This window comes from Agelaius tricolor, unplaced genomic scaffold (assembly GCF_023055355.1).
Source record: "Agelaius tricolor isolate 1412-34295 unplaced genomic scaffold, bAgeTri1.0.p SCAF_105, whole genome shotgun sequence".
Lineage (NCBI taxonomy): Eukaryota > Metazoa > Chordata > Aves > Passeriformes > Icteridae > Agelaius > Agelaius tricolor.
Genome location: NW_027269365.1, coordinates 211,065 through 228,533, shown reverse-complemented (window position 1 = coordinate 228,533; position 17,469 = coordinate 211,065). Strand labels below are relative to the sequence as shown.

General features: G+C 44.6%; 1 protein-coding gene and 1 long non-coding RNA gene across 3 annotated transcripts in view; both read right to left on the bottom strand.

Moving 5' to 3' along the window:
* LOC139586161 (Golgi phosphoprotein 3-like) overlaps positions 1-17,469 on the bottom strand; it is a 141,780-nt gene that overhangs the window by 47,253 nt on the left and 77,058 nt on the right. The window lies entirely within an intron of this gene.
* On the bottom strand, positions 3,260-11,051 carry LOC139586164 (uncharacterized). Its single transcript, XR_011677481.1, has 3 exons — positions 10,860-11,051; positions 5,002-5,043; positions 3,260-4,465 (listed from the first exon to the last, which is right to left on the bottom strand). It is a non-coding gene; the product is annotated as an uncharacterized lncRNA (long non-coding RNA).

Genomic DNA, 17,469 nt, shown 5'->3' with positions numbered 1-17,469 from the left:
TGCTGCCAGTACAATGGCAGAAGGGGTGACCAAACGCTTCCTTTCCCCAAAATCACCGAGGCATGCCGGCAATGGGAAGACAGAAGCTGTCCCGAGAAACTTCGTCTCGGGTCTGGGGATGTCCTTTCCCCACAGCAGACAAGCGATGCTCGCTTCCTGCTGTGCCCTCTGCCTCTGCGATGCAAATGCACCAGGTGTTCCTCCCATCTGCCTCACGGCACCACCTCCACCCCCTCTGGGCTGGGGACCAGGGGCAGAACTTTCGGGACCCACCTCCCCCTCGCCGCTGGGGTGCGCGAGGGGCGGCAGAGAGATCCGCATCCCCCAGGGGAAAACCCCGGACCAAACACCCCCCAACCCGCCAAAGATGCTGATCTTGAAAACAGGCAGCCGCGCTGCGCCCACAGCCAGCTGTCAGGCCATGCCTCCTCTACGGAAGGACAGGCTGATGCCCTCTTCCCCTGTCCCAGCTCCCCCCGTAGGGGCAGCCCCGGGACAACCCGAAAAACTCGGGGAGGAAGTCACGCTGGATGCAGGAGGCGCCGCTGCAGCTGCCGCCGGCTCCAGGGCAGCCTCTGACGCAGACACGGAGGACGAAGTCCCCGCAGGCGGCAGAACTGCAGGGGCGGGCGGCGGGGCCGCCTGGGGAGGCGGCGGGGGCGGTGGGGGCGGCACGGGGTCGGCAGCATCTTCTGCGCTGGGCTCTGACATCGGCCACGGAAGCGCAGTCGCAGAAGGCGGCAGGACGGCCGGGGGGAGCGGTGGATCGCTGTTGCCCAGCAACATCGGCACAGCCGCGGGAAGCAGTGTCTCTGAGATCTCAGATGCAGGCAGGAAAGCCGGCGGAACCACGGCCAGAGCGCCCACAGGCTCTGCCGGAGGGACGGCCGCGGGCGGGGCCGCGCGGGGAACCGCCCGCACCCGCGGGGCGGGTTGGGGCGGTGCTCGCGGCGCTGGCCGGGGCGGTGCCCATGGCGCTGGCCGGGGCGGCGCCGCCCACTCCCATCCCCCCTGAGAGCAACGGGAGGGGGGAACAAACGGCTTCATCTGAGCATGCTCCGAAGACGCAGTAAAAAAAACTTCGGCTGCAGGCGAAACTTCGCCCCCCCACTGTGGTTCAGGGGGGCTGGAAAGCAGCAGAGCGTCCCCCTCCAAAGGGTCTTCCCCCGGAACTGGGGGGAACGGGGCTTTGCCCTTGCAGTTAGCAATCCAGGGAAAAACAGCTGCTCTCCGTTTCAAGACTAGAAAGAGCAACAAAAAGGTTGGATAAATTGAGGGGCATCCGAACCCACAGCCCAAAAAGAATTGGAAAATTGAGTCCATACACTCCCAGACGAACATGTCGAGGGCATATAGCACATTCGTAAAAAACCCAAAGAGCTTTGCCCATCGAAAAAACTCATAGAAATCTGTCTCCAACAGGAGAATTCCGTCCTCTTCACCCCATTTTTGCCAGAGGGCAATAAGTTTCTCCTCTGAAGGGGAGAATGGAACCTCATCCTCTAGGGGAGAAGTCCTCCAGATGAGCAGCCACAAACTGCGAATGGCCTCATCTTTAGGAGGGGAAAAACCAACAGTACCTTGTAACAGTGTCCAGGACTCTCTGGCTATCCGCACGGTGCTGCTGAGCTTTCTGAACATCTTCCTGGAGGCTTTTCAGAAGGTTCTCTTCGTGGTCAGCCTTGCTGTGAACTCTGTCCAAATTCGGATCTTCAGTTCTTCAGCTCCTGGCTAGAATCCACTTCTGTGGTCACTTGTGAAGCAACCATCAATGCCACACATTCAGGGATTACCCAGTGCAGCAATGCTCCTCTGGTGGTCTCACCAAGTGATGATTGTCCTCCTCAGTCGGGGGTCACCAATTGTGACTGTGGTCACAAGGGTTTTCAGGATGAAGAAGAGACGAGAATGTTGACTCCATGATCAGAAGGCTTGATTTATTATTTTATGATATATGTTACATTAGACTATACTAAAAAGCAATAGAAAGGAAAAGGTTTCTTCAGAAGCTAGCTAAGCTAAGAATAGAAAAGAATGAATAACAAAGATCTGTGTCTCAGACAGAGCAAGAGCCAGCTCTGCCATGAGTGGTCAGGAAATCCAAACATCCACAGGAGACCAATCACAGGTCTACCTGTTGCATTCCACAGCAGCAGATAACCATTGTTTACTTTGGTTACTGAAACTGCAGCTTCTCACAAGGAAAAATCCTAAGAAAGGATTTTTCATGAAAGATGTCTGCAACAAAAGTTCTCCGTGAACTTCTCCAGGGTGGTTCCAATCTCACGAGCAGCAGTCCTCCCAAAATTGCAGCAACGTGACTACCTCCCACAGGCAGTCATCCCAAAACTGCTGTGGCATGCGTCACCCTTCCACGGGGTGCAGTCCTCCAAGGACAGGCTACTCCAGCCTGGAAGCACTGGCCCCCTCTCTCCACCAGGTCTCCCACTAGGTCACAGCATCCTCCAGGCATCCACTGGCTCCAGCATGGGCACCTCCCCCATGAGCTGTGAGTGGATCTCTGCATTCCCTGTGGACTTCCATGGGCTGCAGGGGGACAGCCTGCTTCACCATGGTCATCACCACAGCTTGCAGAGGGATCTCAGCTCCAGCACCTGGAGCACCTCCTCCCCCTCCTTCTCCACTGATCTTGGTGTTGACATGTTGTTTTCCCTCATGTTCTCACCTCCTCCTCTTCTCTGGCTAGAAAAAACTGTGCCCACTTTGTTTGGTTTTCTTCTTAAATATGTCATCACAGAGGTGTTACCAACCTCTCTCATTGGCCCAGTTTTGGCCAGCAGCATGTCCATCTTTGGAGACATCAGGGATTGGCTCTACCAGTCATGGTGGGAAGCTTCTAGCAGCTTCTCACAGAAGCCACCTCCATGCCCCTCCCCACTACCAAAAACCAGGCTGTGCAAAGCCAACAGAGATATGTGCAAAGTTGATTAAATGAAATTTAAAAGAAATTCAAATAGTACAGTCAGTATGAGAAAACAAATGACAAATATAAAAGATGTAATAAATTATTATATATTTCAGAATGACAGAAAAAAACATCTAGTAATTCTAGCAGTTGACTATGACCCATATGAATCAACAAAAGCCAAGTCTTTCAACAAAGTACGATTTTCATTCAAAGCTGTATTAACAGCAAATTACCGGAGAGATCTTTGTGGATACCTAACACATGATAGATGGAATACTATGTTCAATTTAGATGGTGTCTACAAAGCACAAAAACTAAGATTTAAATAAAAATCAGCAAGAATTAACCAGTCCTGAATGCCAGGCTAAAAATAACGATGTTTAGATCTAAAAAGAAGCATGTAAGATTGTCACGGTTTCATCCTAGTTGGCAACCAAGCCCCTTGCAGCTACTCACGCACTCCCCCACCAGCAGGATTGGGGAGTGAATTGGAAGGGTGAATGTGGAGACCCTGGGGGGCATCCCCTGAGTTGGGGAGACACAAGAAGCTTCCCTCAAAAAGATGTTAAGACCCCATTGGCTCCTTCCCCTGTTCCTATGTCTGTTCCTATGTCCCTGAGCCACTCCCTCCCTATTCCCTGATTGGCCCTTATCTTCGTACTGCCCCCAGACCAGGGTCACCTCAGACCCCTCAGGAGAGAGAAACCTGGACCCTTGACATGTGTGTGCCTGGGCACTCTGAACATCTCACCGCGTGGATGAATTAAACATCTATAGATACCATGCAAAGGCCCTTTTTGCTTCTTTACCCTGGATTTTACTAGCAGCAATTCTGGCCACAACAGGTGAAAAACAGAAAATTAATGGGTTGAGATAAAGACAGTTTATTAGGTAAAGCAAAAGCCATGCACACAAGCAAAGCAAAACAAGGAATCCATTCACTGCTTTCCATGGGCAGGCAGGTGTTCAGCCATCTCCAGGAGATTAGGGCCCCATCACGCATAATGGTTACTCAGGAAGACAAATACTGTCATTCCAAATGTCCCCCCCTTACTCCTTCTTCTCTCTTTATATACTGAGCACAATGTCATATGGTCTGGAATATCCCTTTGGTCAGTTTGGGTCACCTGTCCCAACTGTCTCTCCTCCCAGCCTCCCATGCACCCTCAACTTCCTTGCCAGCATGGCAGTACAAAAAGCATAAAAGGCCTTGACTCTGTGTAAGCCCTGCTCAGCAATAACTAAAGCATCTCTAGATCATCAACTCTGTGTTCAGTACAAATCCAAAACACAGCCCCATACCAGCTACAGGGAAGAAAATGAACTCTACCCCAACCAAAACCAGCACAAAGATATTTTTACAAAGAGGGTATCAAACAGTAGTTTAGGTTGTCTACTTTGGGAAAAATAAAAGATACCAGCTTATTCTGGATATACAGAAGATGCAAGATGCATTGTCAGAAACTTCAGCGGGCAAATGAAACATTCAGGGAGGTTGTTGAATTGCATTCAGTGGAGAATTTTAAGACTAAACATCTGCCAGGGAGGAACCAGAGAAACATGATTTTCTGTTACTGCATCAAGATTAAATGGTTCCTTGAGATACTGGTCTGATCTCCACTTTTTGAAGCTGGAGATCACTCCAGCCATAAATATCAGATATTTAGTTTCAAGAACATAGCAATGTTTTAATCCAGGCAGTCCCCTTTTAAAACTAAACACACAATGATGCATATTTATCTTTCTGATTTACAAGCTTGCACCAACCTTAATTAACTCCATATAATGATATTGCATATCTTCCAGGTTTATATCAAGTCTGAATTTTTTGGAGTTTCTCTAATTATACAAGAGCATACCTTGAGTTTTTAAGCTGCTAAAATGTGGTTATTAATAGCCACCCTTCAATAATTAGCCTAAAACCACCCAACATATTTATCTTAACTTCTTTTTAAAAATTATGTTCCATCAGTATTTTAATTTCTTTGATGTAATTCATATAAATTGTTTCACAGTAACCTTGGTTACAATGGATCACTCCAGTTTACTGCAGTTGGTAACCTATTACTCACCATCTCACTTTAACAGGTAAGGTGTAAAGTCATCTTTTTGACCTGCTTTATAAAAAACAAGCAAACAAACACACAAACATAAACCTCACTAGAGATGTATCCCAAACGTAAAAGCATTTTTTAAAGTAAGATTTTTTTAAAAAAAAGTTTAGAAAACAGTTTTTCTTGCTTATTTGGCGTTAAAATATGGGGTTTTTACCACTGTAAAGAAGATTAATGTCCTGGGTTGACAAGGAAGTGAGTTTTTTGGAAAGTTGTAGTCAAACCAATCAGTGGTCAGATTTGAATATTGGCACCTGATGTGACACTGAAGACATGGAACACAGGGGGTTAAAAACAGAGAACTCCCAGGGGAACTGTCTCTTGGTTCCAGTCGGTTGAAGAGGTCGTATCTCCCCTGCCCAGCCACAGGCTGGGTGGGGGAGGGGAAGCCATGCAGCCTTGGTTGAGGTAGGCCAGAGCCTTGGACAGAGAAGGGGGGTGCCCTGCAGGACGGAGGGGTGGAGAAAAACTGAGATGTCCTGGGCAGCCCCCAGCGAGAGAGAGCCCCTCCCCCAGAGAGAGAGCCTGCCACCTTGAAATTTGATATCATGTGCTGGCAGCACGGCCAGCCAAGAAGGGGGGGGGGGGGGGGGGGGGGGGGGTGTGCAGCGAGAAGGCGCACGGCCGCCAGGGGAGTTCTGGGCGGGCAGATCCCGAGATTTAAACCCTTTTCTTGGATAATGAAAACTTTACGAAACACTAGTCCTCCTTGATTTGAATGAGAAGAGAGACAGACATGAAATAGAAGGAAATGGGCAAGTGTGGTAAAAGTCTGAGCAAGTGAAGGATGTCAGAAGAAGATGAGGAAGAATCCTAGGTGGGAGGAGATGATGAAGTGGCCTTTGGCTGGACTTTTCTTGCATAGCCATAGATTGAACCAATTTTTCCTGTAACACAGAGACTGCATTTAGGGGGATGCAACGGCTTGAGCCAAGAGAGTGACCTGCTACAGTGACTGCCAGTGCAGGAGTGGAGAAAACAGAGAAGGATGAGGAAGGAGGGTGTTGTGGTGCCCTCTGGCTTTGGGGAAGATCTCTGTTCTCGAGATCCTTGGCCCCAGGGGAAGTGAAAATGGGGGGGGGGGGGGGGAGACTGTTGTTCCCAGATGAGAGATGGTTATTCTTTGGTACTTGGCAAAGCATCCTTCAACGGGAACCCTAGAAGCAGTTTTGGTCCATGAACGATGGTGAGAGCACTGTATCATGGAAGGAGGATGTCATGATGGCAGATTTTCTTTGGGCGGTGCCATGTGTGACATGGAAACATAAGAGGTTTCAACTGTGTTTCCTGGGGAAGACTATGGTACAAGAGAGACTCCTCTCTCCCTTGATGAATCGAGAATTGATTATCTGAGAGGTGGTAACTTGACTGAGAATTCAAGGTTTTGTCTCACTGTGCTTGGGTAGAAACTGGATGGGGGGAGGAGGAATGTTTCAGACAGTTGTCATTTTGAATTCTGTGTGTTCCTTTTATTATAGTTGTAGGTTATTAAAGTTTTTTTCTTTATTTCTAAGCTTGAGCCTGCTCTGCTCTGTTTCTGGTCGCATCTCACAACACTCATCTGAGAAAAGTATTTTTTCATGGGTGCACTGGCATTGTGCCAGTGTCAAACCATGACAATTAAGAAGCTCTTTTGAATATAATCCACAATGATAGTATGAGCCTAAACATACAGGCATTTAGAGGAATAACCTGTACGGAGTATAGACTCTCCCATTCAACCCAGGGCTCTATAAGCTCTTGGGAAGCCACAATAAACAGTGATTTTTTTTCTAAATTAACTGTTCTCTGCAACTCTCGGGACTCTAGCTGGTCAGAGTGACTTTGAGATATGTTAGAAAGTCTCTTTTCTCAGTTCGGTGGTTGAAGAGTCAGAACTCTTCAGTTCTTGATCTCAAGGTTGTTTATTGTATCTTATCTATAAAATTCTTTCTCCTGACTTGCCGAGGTCCGCTCAGCAAGACAGTCAGAGGCACTCTCTTTGCCTTTGGGGGGGTGTTATCTTTTTATATTAAAAACTACGTGTACAATATTTACAATTACTTTCTAATGCCTATCGCCTTTGTTAAACAGTGAGCTTCTTCTCTAAACCAATCTAAAAGTGCTGACATCACAGCAGAAGATGGAGGCCAAGAAGAAGAAGAAGGAGAAAGGCTGGACACGCACAGATTCTTCCATCTTTCCCCCTGAACCCCCATGCTAAAAACCCCAACAATCTATTTTTCACCTCGTGATAAATTCATAAATTCACTATCATTCTACTTAAATTGCCGTGGCTTGCAGATCTTCATACAAGGTTGGTAATTTGCTCCATGGGTCATAATCAAAACCACAGGCGTCCTGGGCTCTGTGCCAGGGTCTCTGAGCCCCCTGGCAGGGGTCTTGGCAGTCCAGGACAGCCAGAGGGATGTCTTGAATTCCGACATGCAACCAGGCATATAGCACTATTTCTTCTCACATCTCTGCTACATTGCATATTCACGGCACAGATTTTTCTAATTACCCTTATGTCCTAGGTACAGGGATAATGGGCAGAGTTTTAGCGCTGTTTATTCCACACCAACAACTTGATTGGAGGAGGAGCGGGTTTTTGCAAGGAACTGGAACTTTTTTTTTGCCCCGGTTGTTGAAGGTAATGGTTTTGTCCCCTTTAAAAAACATGAGCAGAAGTGGAGAGGTCGTCTTTCTTATGTCAGGCTCACTCGGGAGAGGGAGTTGCCCTGCAAGACCCCAGCTGCCACCTGACATTGCTTTCACCAGGGAGAACCCTGCTGGGTGATGTGGAGTGAGCAGCTCAGCAGCATAACTCTTTTTGGACAAAATAGCTTTTCATATTTTGCTTTGTCCTTGTTTTCCATTGTTTTCTGGCTAGGGGAGGGCATTAAACCATGGAAACTCATTTGCCACATTGTTTCCTTTGTTCTCTTGAGACACTGGTGCAGTGTAGGAGCCCCCCACCATCTTGCCATTGTTCCCAGGGGGCCACATGGTGCAAAGTGTGGGAATAGCCACCATCTTGTCTTTTTCTGGGGAAACTACATGGAGCCAGCATCTTGGGAACAACCGCCATCTTGGTTTTGTCATAGTAGGCCAGGTGATATCTTTCAGTGGTGAATACCCTTTTTTTGTGGGTAGACCAATATTTTGTACAACTGGTGTGTTCATTACAATTTCTTCAGTAAATTGTGACTCTAACTTATAATCTCCCGTAGTCTTTTTTCACCCCTATTGAAAGGGGGTGGTTTGAATGGGTTTAATTTTCCTGCTGAGTTTAAAAACCAGCACACCCTACTCTCAAACAAAAGTATTTTGGTTCACACTTTTACTGTATTTCCCTTGCCCTTCTTTTCCCAGCACATGCACATAGACAATGGGGGAAGCCCATTGTCCTGGGTTGACTATATAATGCTTTTATCCCCAATCGTCTTGTTCTGTTTATTCTAGATAATAAGTTTTGCACCTTTAAGACTTATTCTGAGAGTAAAGGGGGGATAGAAGAAGCAGGCAGTTTGTTTTCAGACACTGCACTCATTCCTCCACATTCCTGCTCCTAGACTGTTGTTTTCTGCAGAGAGACAGACAGCAGGACAGAGCTCTCCTTTGTTTTTAGTTAGTTTTAGCTAGCTGAAGCAAAGAAGTTCCCTAGACTGTAGGGGTTTTTTTTCCTTTTTCTTTAGACCTGTTTAAACCTGCTCTAGACTGAACACCCATAAGAACACCGACAACTCACACCTATGGCCCACCAGGCCAGGCCTGGGCCATGGCATTTCCAGCACTGAAGGGACTGATAAGAGACTGAGTGAGCCAAAATGCAACCCAGGGAGGGGACTTTTCTGAGTTTTTCATCTCTTTTAGAGCAGCAAAAAGTTTTAGTGTTTAATAAACAGGTTTTTTCCACTTTTCTCCAAGAAAGTGTTTTTCCCGAACCAGTTAGAAGAAGGGCCAATTGAATCTGCTTTTCTAGAAGAACCCCTTTGGGGGTTGTCTCCCAAATTTGCCCTGAACCAGGACAAATACATCCAGTGGTGCCCAACGTGGGGCCCAAGAAAGTGGAAAAAACCTTTATTGAATGCATGTTAGTTGTGCTTACTCTGTAGTGGGTTAAAGCAGTCAGTAGCCATGTTGCTTGAATATGTAATGTCTCTTGGGGTAAAAGCCTTTATGTAGTTCTAGTCTCTAAACTTTTTTGAGGTTTTAATACCTTTCTGGTCACTAAGATGATTTCCACTAACATGTAGTTTTTACAGTAGAGGGGCATGGATTAGAATAGCTATTGTGCTGGGCTTGGTGATAATGATTTATAGGGCATTTACAAAAATACCAAAGTCTGTTCAAGATATGTATGGTTTATGGTTTCTTCATCCTACCCTACGGGCCAGTTCCAATAGTATGTTTTGGGGGTTTATTAGTAATTACACCTGGTTTGTAAGAGAAAGAGCAAGGGATGAGGCTTTCCAGCCTTTCCTTTCCTTCTTCTCCTTTGAATCTGTTAATTCACTTTTTGAGAATGTTCAGTTTCCCCTGAATGTTAAAGAGACCGTCTTTCTGGTATTTAATCTAGTAAGCTTCCTCTATACAGTCTGCAGCTTCTCTAGAATGAGGGCTGAGATGTCCAAAAGAGCTGATGAGACCCCTGATCCAGAAGTAGACCCAAGCGTAGAAAATCCCGAGTCGTGTAGAGAATGGGAAAATATGGGTGTCACGGTTTGATGCTGGCGCAATGCCAGTGCCCCCATGAAAATACATTCTCCCTGGTGTCTACTGTGAGATGTGACCAGAAATAGAGCAAAGCGGGCTCCAACTTAAGGATAAAGAAGAAAAACCTTTATTAACCTACAACTATATATAAAGAGAAACACACACAGAACTCAGAATGAAAACCTTCCAAAAACATTCCTCCTCCCCACCACCAAATTTCCAATACATCCACCCCTCAGATCATCAACTCTCAGTCCATCACCACCCTTTAGATAATCAATTCTCAGTTCATCAAGGAGAGAGGAGTCCCTCTTGTACAATAGGCTTCCCCAGGAAACACAGTTGAAACCTCTTGTGTTTCCATGTCACATGTGGCACTGCCCAGAGATCATTTGCCATCATGACATCTTCCTTCCATGCCCAGTGCTCTCACCACTGCCCATGGACCAGAGTTGCTTCTAGGGTTTTCCTTTTAAGGATGCTTTGCCCAGTTCCAAAAAAAAGCAACAGTCTCTCACTTTTGGGACACCTGTCCCCCCAAATTCACCCCCTGGGGCCGAGGGGTCTTGAGAACAGAGATTTTCTTCTTCCCTGAAGATGGAGGGCACCACCACCACCCTCCTTACCTATTGTCTCTGTTCACACACTCCTTCACATAACATCACTGCACTCTCTTGGCTCCAAGCCATTGCCTCCCCCTAAATGCAGTCTCTGTGTCACAGGAAAAATGGTTCTGTCCATGGCTACACAAGAAAAGTCCAGCCAAAGGCTAGTCCATCACCTACGCCCACTCAAGATTCTTCTCAACTTCTCGTGGCCCATTTCCTCTTATCTCATCTCTATCTCTCTTCTCATTCAACTCCAGGAGGATCAGCATTTGTAAGGTTTCCATCATCCAAGAAAAAGATTAAAAATCTCAGGCTCTGCCTGTCCAGAAACTCCCATGCTGCCCTGCCAGGTACCTTTGCGCCACCTCCCCCCCCCCCCCCCCCCCGCCCCTTCTCCTTCTCCGCTGGCCATGGTATCAAATGGGACAAACCCTGAAAGAATTTTCTGACCCTGTAGACTGGGATTTTCCACGTGAACAAATTCAGAACCCAGTTGAAGTAAGGAAATACCTGAAAGGAAGTGACCGTCACAGTCTCTGGGCACGGTTCCTGGAAAGTGCCATGATGACTCTAAAGAGAAAAAGCTCATTGCAATAAGCTGGGCCCTAGCCTATGCTTATTGCACACTGCTAGATACTGTAAAGTGGCTGATAAAGGCAAGAGAGCAGGGAGATAAATCAGCAGCTACTGTAGCAGACTCCATAGAATTGGTTAAGGCTCCGCGGAGGGCTGAGACTTAACAGTAGGAATTTCTGAGTCATGATGAGATAGCAAAATAAGCTCCTGTCTTCTGCCTCTCAGACCTTAGCTTATCTCTGTAACCCCATAGGTCACTTTCCCCTAACCCCTACTATTGGACAAGTTTGGATCCCTCTGTACCCTATAAAAAGGGGCTGTTTTAGCCCATTCGGCAGAAGAAGAGCCGTTGCTGGAACCCTTCACAGACCCCTCAGTAAAACCATCGCTGTGGAACCACCAGGACCTCTCCTTCTCCTCTCTTGCATCTGCTTCTCCCCCTAGCCCATAGGCGCCTTAGCAAGCAAGCAAAGAGCTGGAATCCCAAGAGAGCTGATAATCACTAAAGAGCTGAAATCCACTAAGCTTGCTTAAGGTAGCCATGGCTATGAGCAACCTGGGTATTTGGACACTGTCTCCAAGAGGGGCTGAGCTATCCAGTTAGGGCTGCCTTGCTTGGGGGCAAAGCCTGCTCTGTGGGCAGGGGACCATAAGCTACCCCAGTCACTCAAGTTGCAGCCAACACCCCAGCTACTCAAGTTGTAACTAAACCAGACAGTAACCCTAAACCACTGGCAGTCACCGTGGGAAAGAAGCACACAAGCAAAACCAATCAGCCAGTGACCGACAATAATGATCCAAGAGAAAGACCCTCAACACCAATTACTGATACAAAAGCCAAAGTTAAAGCAACCGACACAAGATCAGAAGCCACTATTGAGTCCTATTCCCTAAAAGACCTTCATTGCCTAAGAAAGGATTATACTGGAAGACCTGATAAATCTATAATTAGTTAGTTAGTCTGTCTTTAGGATGCTGAAAGCGAGGCTACAATTTTAGATGGTAGTGAAGCGAGGCATTTAAGATCCCTGTCACATAATCCCGTCATCGACCAAAGAATGATGAGGGGGGCTAACCCTCACAGCCTCTGAGCACGGGTCCTGGAAAGTGTAGCACAAAGATATCTGTGTGCAGATGATTTCTATATGCAACAAACTCAATAGAAGACCATAGAACAAGGAATTAAACACTTAAGAGAAATAGCAATAGCAAAGATTATCTTCTCAGATGACATAAACACTATAAATCCAGACTTAGTACCATGTACATCCGTAATGTGGCAAAAACTTATATGACTTGGGCCACAAGAATATGCTTCTGCTTTAGCAATAATGAAGCAGGATGACAGTGAGAAGACTGTGCTTAATATGGCAAAGAAGCTCCGAGCATATACAGATGCTGTACATAGCCCAACACATGCCAGAATCGCGGTGGTAGAAACACGTCTGCAGAAATTAGAAGATAAGATAGAAGAGCATCACAAAAAACTCAGGAAAGAGATTAAGAGAGCTTTCTCCAAATCTCAGCAGTACAGATCAGAAATTCTAGTATCCAACACAGAAGTTCCCCAGATGGGGAGAGAAGGTACACCCCACGAGCTGAGCTGTGGTTCTTCCTGCGTGATTGCAGAAAAACCATAAAAAGATAGGATAGAAAATCTACTGCTGCTCTGGCACAACGGGTGTGTGAATTAAAGAAGGCAAAACTGAAAGAGGAAGTTCCACCAACTCCAGTAGCCTGTAACCGAACTGCCATATATGATGATAATTTCATATGATGATATTTTCAATCCCCTTGAAAGAACCTCCAAGACATATGCCCAGGGGAAGAAGGATAACCAGGCTTAGAGGGGACCTGCCTCTGGCCAAGTAGAGGCTAGGGAAAACTGTGTTTTTTTAGACTGTGTAGATTCCTTAGCCTGACACATCTGAACCACAAGAATATAAAGTTTTAGTTGACACTGGTGCGCAGTGCACATTAATCCCATCAAGACGTGGGGGCAGAATCTGTTTCTATTGCTACTGTGATGGGAGATCACAGGATTTTAATTTAGTAGAAACTGAGGTGAGCCTGACTAGAAATGAGTAGAAGAAACACCCTATTGTGATTAACCCAGAGGCCCCATGCATTTTAGGCATAAACTTCCTCCAAAGTGGGTATTTCAAAGACCCAAAAGGACTCAGATGAGCATTTAAAATAGCTACTATAGAAACAGAGGGCATCAAGCAATTAAACACTTTGCCTAGACTATCATAAAACCCATCTACAGTAGGACTTCTGAAGGTAGAAGAGCAACAAGTGCTGATTACCACCTCGACAGTGCACCACCAACAGTACCAAACAAATCAAAATGCCGCGATCCCCATCCACAAAATGATCCATGAGCTAGAGAACCAAGGGGTAGTCAGCAAGACCCATTCACCCTTCAACAGCCCCATTTAGCCTGTGCATAAATCTGAAAGAGAATGGAGATTGACTGTAGACTACGGTGCATTAAATGAAGTGACTGCACCACTGAGCGCTGCTGTACAGACATACTAGAACTCCAATACGAATTAAAGTCCAAAGCAGCAAAGTAGTATGCCACTATCAATATTACCAATACATTTTTCTCCATTCCTCTAACAGCAGAATGCAAGCCTCAGTTTGCCTTCACCTAGAGAAATGTGCAGTACACCTACAACCAACTGCCCCAGAAGTAGAAACACAACCCCACCATCTACCATAGACTAATCCAAACTACACTAAAAAAGAGTAAAGCTCCAAAACATCTACAATATATTAATGACATAATTGTGTAAAAGAAAACAGCAGCAAAAGTGTTTAAAAAAAGAGAGAAAATCATCCAAATTCTCCTGAAAGCTGGCTTTGCCATCAAAAAGAGCAAAGTCAAGAGACCTGCTCGAGAGATCCAGTTTCTGAGTGAAGTAGCAAAATAGACAGCATCAGATTCCCACCGATATCATCAACAAGTACACAACAGTCTCCACCATCCAACAAAAAAGAAACAAAAGCTTTCCTAAGCACCATAAGTTTCTATAGAATGCACATTCCTAAATACAGCCAAATTATAAGCCCTCTCTACCTAATCACCCACCAAAAAAAAACACTTTTCACTGAAGCCCTGAACAACAACAAGCCTTTACCCAGATCAAACAAGAACTCACTCATGCAGTAGCCCTTAGCCCAATCAAGACAAAACCAGATGTGAAGAACGTGCTCTACTCTGCAGCCAAGACCCATAGTTTATCCTAGAGCCTTTAGCAACAAGTACCTAAGTCAGACTCAAAGCCAACCACTAAAATTTTAAAATCAAAACTACAAAAAGTCTCAAACCAACTATACTCCAACAGAAAAAAAAAATTAGCAGCCTATAAAAGAATCCAAACCACCTCAGAAATAATAAGCACTAAAGCACAACTCCTAACACCCCAACTACCAATACTAGAGTAAAAGTTCAAAGCAAAAGTTCCCTCTACCCACCATACCACCAATACCACATAGAGCAAATAGATTGCTCTCATCACCCAACGCGTCCATATTAGAAAACTAAATTGCCCTAAAATTCTAAAAATAATTACAAACTAACCAGAAAGTAAAAGCTTTAGTCTCACTAATAAAAAAGAACAAAAAGCGACACTTACTCAAGAAGTGCCACCATATAACCAACTACCAGCAGAAAAAACACAATACACTCTTTTTGCTAATAACTCTTACCACATTGTGAGAATGAAACAAAAGTAAAAAGCAGCCATATAGAGCCCCACATGACAAGTCACAAAAGCTACTAAAAAAGAGAGTAGATCAAGCCAACTTAGTAAACTCAAAGCTATTCAACTAACCCTAAACATTGCTAAAAGAGAGAAGTAGCCAAAGCTCTACCTCTACACTAATTCATAAATAATAACCAATGCTCTATAGAAATAGCTAAAGAAGTAAAAGAGACTAATTAGCAGCGTAAAAAAACCCCAACAATTTAAGCTACTAATGAGTAAAAAAACATTGCTACCAAAATAAACTACCTGTAAAAGTTCACCATATAAATACCCATGTCCCCAAGAGTAAAGCAAATAAAGAGCACCAAAACAATCAACAAATAAACCAAACTACAAAAATAGAAGTATCAAAAATAGACTTAAATTAGCAACACAAAAGAAAGTTGTTCCTAACTCAATAAGCCCATCATGTCTCAAGTCATCAGAGTAAAAATACCACCTATAAGTAAGCACAAAACCAAAAAGTAGATCTAACCATAAACAATATTTCTCAAGTTATCCATGACTTTAAGACATATACTACTGTTGTAGTGTGTTTTTATACTTTGTAATAGTTTTGTTTTTGTATCCTTGTATTTTTCCCAAATGGTTTACCCCAGATTGTACCCCCTCCCTTTACCTGTGTAATCCCTTTCCTTTGCTGAGATCATCCCCAAATCCCCACCCTGGCTCTCTGTCAATCACTCAGCATCCCATTCCCTCTATCTAGAAGTTTCGGTCCAGGACATCGAGTGATTAGCCAGAGGCTAGGGGTCAACCCCCCAAGTGTTACCCCATAGGCTGTCCTAAATGTCTATCCCCCAGTATCCATCCCTTAGGGTCACTTATTGGTTGGTAAAATGTTATCTACTTTCGGTTTCCACCTCCATTTAAATGTAACCTTGGCACCTCTCCTGGGGCTCTCAGCAGGAGGCCCCCTGAGGTGTAGGGGCTCCTCCGGAGCTCCTAGAATAAAACCTTGGATTAACCCCTGCTAAGAGTCGGTCCTTTTATCTTCTACCGATGTCTCTGGTGTCTCTTCTGCTGCAAAGGCGACTAGCCTAGGTGCCCTCAGTACCCTCGGGGCACAAGAGAGTGTCTCCCTGCTGTCGGCCATGTTGGGGTTGCCCCCCCACTATCTGCCGACTCGGGGCTGGCCAGGGTTCCTGAGAGGCTCCCAGAGAGACACAGACATACTACCATCAAACAGACCAAGTGAGTAAAGCCCCTGTAGTATAGTGAGCAGTAGTCCAAATACACATATAGAAAAGCTGAGCAAACTAACTACATCACACTGCCCCAGACACACCAAAGCAAACACTATGTGCTCACAATAGTAAAAACCACCACAAGATTGTTAAAAATCTACCCTTTACCTCATGCTACAGCCCATAACGCCATCCTGGGCCTTAAAAAGCAAATCCTTTAGAAGCATAGTACCCCTGAAAAAATTAAGTCAATCAACAAGACTCATTTCAAAAACAGCCTTATCAACACCTGAGCTAAAGAACATAGCATTAAGTGAGTATACCATATCCCCTACCATACACCCGCTGCAAACAAAGTAGAGAAGTACAATAGACTGTTAAAAACCACCTTAAAAGCATTAAGTGGGATATCTTTCAAAAATTAGGAGCAACATCTAACAAAAACCACCTAGTTAGGTAACATCCAAAGCACTACTAACCAAGTGGGCCCTACCCAATCTGAACCTTTACATAAAATAAAGTCCCAATAGTGCATGTCAGAAGTTTGTTAGAAAAGACACATTAAATCAATTGTACCTCAAGTACAGACAAACCCATTTGTAGAGTTGTCTTTACTCAAAAACCAAGTTACACATAGATAATGCGGAAAGACAGAACAACACGATGTATACCTCAAAAAAATCTAATTGTTGAGTCAAAAACTATGTGTAAATATCACTATTTACTAAATGTTACTACCATTGTCTATGTATAGCTATATATTAGATATATAATATTGTTGTTTGTAGAGTTAGAATATATATTAATTTTAGTAGTAAGCTAACAATATAGAGATAAGGAGTAGAATGTCCTAAGTTAACTATATAATGCTTTTATCCCCAATCGTCTGTTCTGTTTATACTAGATAATAGGTTTTACACCTTTAAGACTTATTCCGAGAGTAAGAAGGAGAAAGAAAAAGCACACAATTTATTTTCAAACACTACACTCACTCCTCCACATTCCTGTTCCTAAACTGTTATCTACAAATAGACAAACAACAAAACAGAGCTCTCCTTTATTTTTAATTAGTTTTAACTAGCTGAAGCAAAAAAGTTCCCTAAACTGTAGGGGCTTTTTTCCCCTTTTCTTTAAACCTATTTAAACCTACTCTAGACTAAACACCCAGAAAAACACCAACAACTCACACCTATAGCCCACCAGACCGAACCTGAGCCACAGCATTTCCAGTGCTGGGAGAACTAATAAGTAACTGAATAAACCAAGCTACAACCCAAAAAAGAGACTTTTCTGAATTTGTCAACTCTTTTAAAACAGCAAAAAATTTTATTGTTTAATATTGTTTAAGTTTTATTGTTTAATAAACAATTTTTTCCACTTTTCTCCAAAAAATATATTTTCCCCCAACCAATTAAAAAGAAAACCAACTAAATCTGCTTTTCTAGAAAAACTCCTTTAGGAGTTCTCACCCAAATTTACCCTAAACCAAAACACCCATCCACCTCTCTCCTATGCTCAAGAACTTGCTCTTTCTTGAAGGAAGATGTACTGACAGATGCTTCCTGGTTAATTCCGGAGTCC